The sequence below is a fragment of the Capsicum annuum genome, chromosome 4 (genome assembly GCF_002878395.1).
Source record: "Capsicum annuum cultivar UCD-10X-F1 chromosome 4, UCD10Xv1.1, whole genome shotgun sequence".
Lineage (NCBI taxonomy): Eukaryota > Viridiplantae > Streptophyta > Magnoliopsida > Solanales > Solanaceae > Capsicum > Capsicum annuum.
The window spans coordinates 112,039,052-112,047,531 of record NC_061114.1 but is presented as its reverse complement, the minus strand read 5'-3'; the positions used below and the strand labels follow the sequence as shown (position 1 = coordinate 112,047,531).

Here is an 8,480-nt window from a genome sequence, read left to right as displayed (position 1 = left end):
TAAATTGCTCACTTGTACTAATGCATTGGCATAAAAGGATTAATTGGAGTATAAATTCTTTCTTTGAAAAGCCTTGGTGGCCATGGATTGATCTTGAATTAGAACCTTGGGGCTCGGTTGGTTAAACGGGTTTGAGTCCTAAATGATAAATTACTTGGATGTCTTTTGGGATGATGGGTTAGAGTCCTAGTTGGCTAAATAATTGACATGGCATGATGATATTAGCTTGAAAGCGATGTTGGTATGACGATACCATTGGGTTGCCATGATGCATAATTGCTTTAATGAAATAGGAATGTGTGTTAGTATTTTAATTGGACTTAAAAGAGGATTGTGTAGATAACTGTGAAATTGGCAGTCCTAAGGGACAAATACTAGAAATCGCGCTTGCCGGTGTGGGAGTCGAAATGGCCTAGGGTTCGAGTCCCCTTACTTATGACCTGATGGTTTGAGTCAACCTTATTATTATTATTACGTGATTGGGAGGTTAGAGTCCGCTATAGTACATTACATAATTGAGTGCTTAAGTTACCATTGTATATGATTGGGAGGTTCGAGTCCCCCGTCTATATATATGAGATTATTCTTTGGCTTATTCAACTACACGCACTGGGGCCAACCAGGGGGTGAGTGCTGGGGCCTATTTAGCTCATGGGTACTATTATATGACAGTTAAGCTACACAGTTCAGGTTAATGTTTTAAACATTCATGGTAAGCCTTGTTTTCTATCCGCATCATGTTATATTATATATATATATATATGTATGTATGTACATGTTGTGCATGTGGATTTTACTACGGTTATGACATGGTATTACTTGTTCCCTTATACCTGAATTACATGCTAGCGCTCCAACCACTAACCATCTTCAGAGGTTGTATCCCCACGTGATGCAGGGTCCGAAGCTAGACTACCTTTCCTGCAGAGTGATCAGGTGTTCGTGGTTAGTTAATGAGTTGACTTGAAGTGGTAAGCTTTCATAATTCGGAAGATTTCATTCATGTTTTGGTTTCTTATGTCTTTGACTTTATTTTAGATTTATTTTGGCTATGGCTGGGAGCATGTCTCGATACTTTATTGGTACTCGATTTTGTTAGAGGCTTTGTGGATTCTATTGACAAGGGTATTGTAGACGTTTCCTAATGTTGATCCGATACAAATTCTTTTTGGATTTCTTATTACATTTTGTCTTATATTGGTTTTCATTCGCTACTAGGTGTTCTTAGTTGTATTTGAATATACTTAGGGGGCAGTCTCCAATCTTCGATGGACTTGGGATGACCGTCACGTCCATGCCCTGGTTCTGGTCATGACATAATCATTGTACAATTAGATTTTGATTAGCAGAACAATGTCTTGTCGATCTTGGTTTGTATTTGTTTGGGTTGAGGGAACACGTTCTTGAGGTCTTGTGGTACAATTTTCATGGATGAACCCCAGTGTAGTGGTTGTTGTTAGGTTAATGAGTCGGTTATCCATGTTTGCCAACCTATTTTTAATACATATCATGGTTCCATTTATTTTATCCATTATTCGTTGCATTCCTATGAGAGCTTCCATAAGAGTATCAAGGGTTGCTCCACCCATAACTCTTAGTATAAGATGAAAAAAAGATGAAACAACTATGGATGAATCAGTTAAAGTAAAAGAATTGACTCAATTAAGAAGTAAGGACATGAATTCAAGAGTTAAACTAAGAAAAAATCAAAAGATAATTGAAAGAAAAAAAAGGAATTAAGACACAAAAGAAGAACATACAAGAACTAATTAAACAACTAAGTAGTTTGAGTATTAGTTGTTAATTAGTGTTAAGAATCAAAGAGATGAAAAGAGGAATTAAGAGATGAATTTATGGGATTGAACTTGAGAAAATGAGGGTTGGAATATTTTTGAGATACGTTTGGGGAGAAACTCATGTGCGTTGGAGGTGTGCCAAAGCACCCTAGGCGCAACCCAAGATCAAAGGGACTATTTTGAAGTGTGGGCGCAAGATGGACATAGGTGTGTGTTAATTTAGTAGTTTGGCCTATGTTTGGAATGCTGCAGTAGACCAGCCACACACCCAGTGCAGGTCTGGCGTGCTTCACCCATCCCACAGGTTGCACTTGTACCGTTTGTACTTCAAATGGCCCCCCTTTTATCCTCTCTTTGGAATATTCTCTTGGATCTTCAAAAAGTGCTTTGTACTAACACTTTTCCACATCCTTTTCTTGAGAAGCAAACACCAAATTTTGAAGAAAATTCAAGATGAAGTTTTGAATATTCCTCAAGAACATCAAGAACTCGAAAATCTCTAACTCTTCAACCCTTGCTCGAAATGCAATGAAATTTTGAACCTAAGCTCTTTTGCACCTCCTAATGACGTTCCAAGCATCATTTTGCTCAAATTCTTAACCAAAAATTTCAGATTTCCAACCCACTTTCAATCTTTAAACTTGAGCTTCTCAACAATGGTACACTACTAGAAAAATGGGCTATGGTAACAATAGTTTAGGTGACGGTTCTATAACCGTCGCTATAGATACTCTACAGTGACGGTTATCACCGTCGAATAATGTGACCATGTCTAATGGGACAATTAATTAACATAACCGTCACATGTTTGATTTAACCGTCCTAATAAATCACCCTGTTGTAATGGTTATTAGAACCGTTACTATAGAAAAGCTATAGCGATGGTTACAACCGTCCCAATAGATATTATGACAATAATATAAGTTAAGTTAATCGTTGCATAAGCCTTATTATAATTGTCCCAATAGTTATATTTATGGTAACGGTTATTATAACCGTCCTAATAAATATATATCATAACAGATATATAACCATCGCATATTGTAATCTCATGTGTTAGGACAAAATATAATATTAACCTTTGTCTAATGTATATAACTGACCCTATAGATTAATGTGTGGCGACGGTTATATAAACCGTCGTTATAGACATTTTATTCGGACCCTTTTTTTGATAAAAAATGTCACCCGGGAATTTTCCCTCCAACATTAAAATATTACCCGGGAATTAAGTAAATTTATTAAAGAACAAAACAAAAACTGGGTCTTCGGGTTAGGACAATCCCCAATTCTCCATTCTTTCCTGGATCTTTCAATACGCAAAAAAAAAAAAAGAACGGCTCACATCTCACATCTTCAATACGTAGATTTTGCTTAATTCTTAGTGGATATTATGCTTAGTAGATTTTGCTGAACTCTTCTCTTCGCTATTACTCCGGGAACTCGTCTTTGTAGACTGCTTTACTAAGGTGTTTTCTGTGAAATTGATGCTTTACTTGGTATATTTTGGTGTGAAACTGCTCGGTTGAAGGAATCAGTAAGGAGCAGTCTCTGATTCGAGTACAATATCTGTGATTTTCAAGTTTTGCTATTTTTGAGCTTTGATTTTCTCCGAGCTTTGCTATTTCTCCGTTGAAGGAATCGATATTCTCCGTTGAAGGAATCGGTATTCTCCATTTGCATTTAAGAATCAAGAACCTATTGTTTGTAATTTACCTTGCATGTGCTTTTTTTTTTCATAATTGAAAGAATTTTTAAGTGGATCTTGTTCTCTTAATCGGTTTTGTTGCATTTACCCCTTTCTGCAGGTGAAAGTACTGTATAAAGGTGAATAGATTCAGTAACAGAACTAAATATATTCAGTAACTGTTCATCTGCTTCACATCTAAATTTGAAAGGGACGTAGAAACTAGGAAGTGATATGTGCTTCTGTAGTATGTCCGATGTGCGTATCTTTCTGTTTTCTTTACATTGTGGTGATAACTAGATAGCCTGAAGGGTTACTCTTCTACCTGTCGATTTGCCCTTAGGGGTCATTTGGTTGGTGGATGGGATAGACAAAGGATATCCCATGGGATTATTTATCCCGCTTCTATATGGGATAGTAACTTATCCCATCATCTATACTAAAATGATGGGATAAAATAATCCCGGGACTAAATAATACCCATTACCAAATGTACGAGAAAATAATTCCATGGAATATCTTGGGATTATTTTCCTTATCCCACCAACTAAACGACCCCCTTAATGTATGATAGGTCATTTGTTGGTGTAAGCAAAAGTGATTTTTCCGATGGCTGTCCTGCATACCTGGACCATAATCAGGGATTCTACACCTAGTAAATTATTGGAGTAAATTGTTCCTCGCGAGGCACTTCAATAATGCTTCTCGTCTGAAATTCCTTTTTGTTTTGTTTGTGTGTAAGTAACAAAAACGTTAGCCGACAAACTGTTAAGTCGTGTCCTAGATGTTTTGCAGCTTTTCATCTCTATTGGTTGTTAATTTCTGTTTCCTGTTTATGGACTCGAATATGTTTGTTGTATACGAGCTAATTGGTATGGTGGTTCATATACTCGTGATTAGATAAATGCACTTACGATTGAAACCCAATTTATACTAATTGAACTATATTTATGTTTAACTATATATTAATGCGTAAAACGTTTCTTGGTATGACAGACTGCTGTTGAGAAAGTTTTTGTTCTGCAAAAAACTTAGCTGGGTTGATTCTTGAGGGCTTGGATCGATTGGCAACTTGAGGTTTGTTCTTAAGTAAATTGTTCCCAAGTGTAGGGTTTTTTCTTTCTCGAGTAAATTGCAGCCTTGGATGTCAAAATCAACTTGACTCAAAATCAACTTTCAGGATAAAATTGGAAGCACAATAGAGCGTTGTTCAACAGGATCGCGGTTCTCTTGTAAGTAACAATTTCATTCTTGGTTTGAGCTTCAAGGGTATGGATATAATTGGAAGTTTAGGATTGTTCGCGGATAAAATTGGAAGTAGAATAAGAGGTTTTTCTTGGGATTGTTATGGGATTAAGAGTTGTAAGTAACGAAAATGGGATTTAGGGTTCACTGAGTTAGTTTTGATTTCCAAATAATTTATGTATCAAGAGTTTTCTTATTATCATAACTTTTGTAACAAGGAAAAAAGGTTCACTCTTTAGTTGTTAGAAGTATTTGTACTTGTTTCTTTTTTAAGGTTGGAGGGTGCTAAATAGAAAATACTGCAACATTTTATTCTAAATTTAGCTGGATTTTCCTATGTAGGTCATATAAATTCAATCTCGGTGCTTCTGGACTGCGTTTAGCTAGTTTTATAGTGTTTCTCTTTCTGAAGGTGTTAATGCTTCAACATGCATAACTGCCAAAGTGAGAAGCCTTTGCATATGGAAACAACTTGTGGCTCTCTTCTCTCTGAGATGCAGGTTTGCTCAAACTAGGCTCTTCAATTCTTATTAAGAAACACAAGATTTAGATTGTCTTCTGAGACTCTACTATTTTTTGTCTGTTACCTTTTATTTTATCAAAAAATATGGGATGAGATAGGAGAGCCAGATATCGAAAGAGATAAGATGCTTTTTGAACTTCAAAAAGAGTGCCTGGAGGTATATTGAAGAAAAGTGAATCAGGCAAGTTGTTGCCGGGCTCAACTGCAGCAAGCTGTTGCAAGCTCTGAAGCAGAACTTGCAAAGATATGTACAACATTAGGAGAACAATCATCATACTCTAGGCAGGTTAGAGACAAACAAAAATCTCTCCTTTGGAGCATTCAATAAAACTTTAGGATCTTTTGCTTGGTATGTAGAACTTTTTTAACATCGGGAGCTTCCTTACATAGAAGAGTACCAAAAATTTGAAGGAAGAGCTTGGGGCTATTAAGCTTCAGCTAGAAGAGATGAAGAGGAGAAAAAGAGAGAGGACGAACCAATATGCAGCTGTTGTCGACCAGATTCAGTCTATCTTGAAAGAGCTTTGTTTACACTTCTAAGAGAATGCACAAATGAGTGTAATTGATGAGAATGATTTGTCTGTCAAAAGAAGGCTTTTTCTGTGTCATCTCTTTGCTTGCTTCAATATCTGCATGTTTTAAATCAAGATTGCTGTATTGAATAAAAGAGATAAAAAGTTTCAACTTTTGCAAAATGAGTTCGGTAAACTCTCACTTCACAGACATATAAGAACTGCTTAGAATAGATAGAGAATTTCAATAGTTACTGTTTGTCTAACAGAATCTTGTAAACATTTTCAGAGTGACCGCCTGAAGCTGCTGGTTGAACACTTGACAACTATCAATTTATTTAACTATTTCTATAAACCTCAGGTACATATACTGCTCTTCAGCTGGTGTATACCTCAAACTGATTATTTACCACACTTTGAGGTCAGTTTAGTAGCATGTGATTAATTTTTGAGCTTATTTTCAGTATACTTGTGATACTAGATGGTTAAGAAATATAGGCTGCTACACATGGCTGTCATTTTGCTTAGTAGACACATATAAGAACCTTGATTGTTGCTCTCGCTGTCTGCAAAATAAGAAAACGCCATATATCATAACATGGCTGTCATTGTGGCACTAAAAGTTGCAGTTCAATGATATAATGCCATATGACTGGATAGAAGTTTAAAATGTCTATTGACTTTTACATAACATTAGTTGTACTGAAAGAAAATATTAAAGTAATTGATATTAAAGTAATAGCTGAAAGTTAATTTTGCATAGGAAACATCATATTGAGATTCAAATTTCTGAATAATTAAAATAATTTGAATTCTTCAAAGCTATTTAATAACGAGTGGTGTAAGCTGGAATGTTTCGAATTAATTTTGAGCCTCATTATGATTAGGAGTTTTGGTTATGCTTTTAGTTTAATGCCAAAGTTTGTCTTCTGATTTCTGTTCGTAGTCCTTCCTTTTGAGAAGAATAGACAACATAACTATTAAATGAATGATTAGCTAGTGAGTATACTGATATGCAGGACTACTACTGAGTATACTGATATACTTATAGAGTACCTTGTAATGAATCTGTAAAATTTAGGAAATAGATCTTTATTTGGACCCTGTTCTAGCCCATGATCATTTATAAATAGTGTTTTCCTTCCATTTTCCCACTTATACTTGTTTTTAACAACATGAAATTTCAAAGTTACCTGATTGTTCTCCATACTATACAACTCTATAAGGGCTGGTAGCAACTTTTGTGCACCATAAGGGCTAGTATCAACAAGTATCACTGAAGAAGTTGCTTATACTGGTGCTATTAGAGCAAATCTAGTAAATAAGACCATGCTCGAAAATTTCATGGGTTAATGATGCATGTAATCCTTCTTTCAAGTCATATGTACATGATTGAGTTTGGAATGTGTTAAGATTATATCACCAGAATTCCTTCTTAATCCTTCCTTAAAATGATGTTAAACTATACTGTGTGTTTCTTCTTATGGGTTAACTTATATTTCTTTAAATAATGACTTCATAATTGTTGAATGATCTTAAGGTCATGGAGAGAACTGTGTACTATGCCTTTTTGGACGAACATGTTCATAGAGAAAACATGTATATCAGTAGAAAACCTCTTTAATAAGGTACTCCTATTGTTAGACAATTGGGTTATGCTCTCTAGGCGAACATGTTGGTATTCGAAGAAACTAGAAAGCATGTATAGCAATAAAATATTTGCGGTAAAACAGAAGTTTTTATTATTTGAAATTTGTAGGTTGTTTTCCAAGAGATAGTAAGCTCGATAGTGATCCCTAAGTACCGTGTTAACTTAGTGTTAGACGTTTCTTAGTTTTTTAAGTATGCTAGACAACTAGCAGTATGTGTAGCTATGCTACGGTGTTTGTAAAGATACAACATTACATCTCAGTTGGGACCAGACAAGAATTTTCTATATGTATGCTTTAACTAATTGTGTGACTTCAGCAATATTAGTGATTACACTATGGTGACTTCAGCAATATTAGTGATTACACTATGTCCTTTTTTTTTAAATAACAAAAAATTCATTAGTGGTTTACATTTCTGTAATTGGAGAATAATGGTTCATTATTAGATAGTATGCCAACTTTTGTTGTTTTTGTGTAGTTTGTTGCTCAATTTTAATTTTGTTTTTCTTATTATTGTAGGTGATCATGACTTAAAAGATGGTGGGAACGAAATTGATGAATTAGACCTGAGCTAAGAGCTCGATCACATTGGCTTCATGTCACACTAGCTGTTGGAAAAACTTGTGTATGTGTTGATTGAGATCGATCACATTTGACCGAGTATACGTAGTTTCAAACATCTTTTATTTTTGAACATTCAAAACTTGTGTTGTGTTTTGAATTTTTTGAATGGTCAAAAAATATTTGGTTTCTTATTGGTTGACATTTTGGGAATTAATAGTTATTGGTACTCTTGATGATTAATATACATGTACATTTTTGTGTTATGGTTGCTTTATAAAATCATTGCAATAGCATAAAATAGTATTGTCGTAATAGCTTAAAATAACTGTCCCTAGAGCCAAAATTAATCGTTGCTATAGCTCATGATGAACCGTCGTAATAGCTTACAAAATAACAGTCCTATAAAGCTTTTAGGATGGTTTATAACTGTCACAATAGGTAGCCATTCAATATAAATCAAATTGTCGTAGTAGCTTAAAAATTGTCGCAATAAGTTTTGTA

General features: G+C 34.9%; 1 long non-coding RNA gene across 2 annotated transcripts; it reads left to right on the top strand.

Moving 5' to 3' along the window:
• The first annotated feature begins 2,961 nt into the window (after nt 1-2,961).
• Nucleotides 2,962-8,242, top strand: LOC107867854. 2 transcript variants are annotated; one of them, XR_001673383.2, is made up of 7 exons: nt 2,962-3,462; nt 4,480-4,560; nt 4,664-4,715; nt 5,071-5,228; nt 5,350-5,537; nt 6,053-6,124; nt 7,935-8,242. It is a non-coding gene; the product is annotated as an uncharacterized LOC107867854 (long non-coding RNA). The 2 variants fall into 2 exon arrangements; XR_001673381.2 differs by lacking the exon at nt 5,350-5,537 and having other exon boundaries at nt 2,970-3,462.
• Nucleotides 8,243-8,480: the final 238 nt, after the last annotated feature.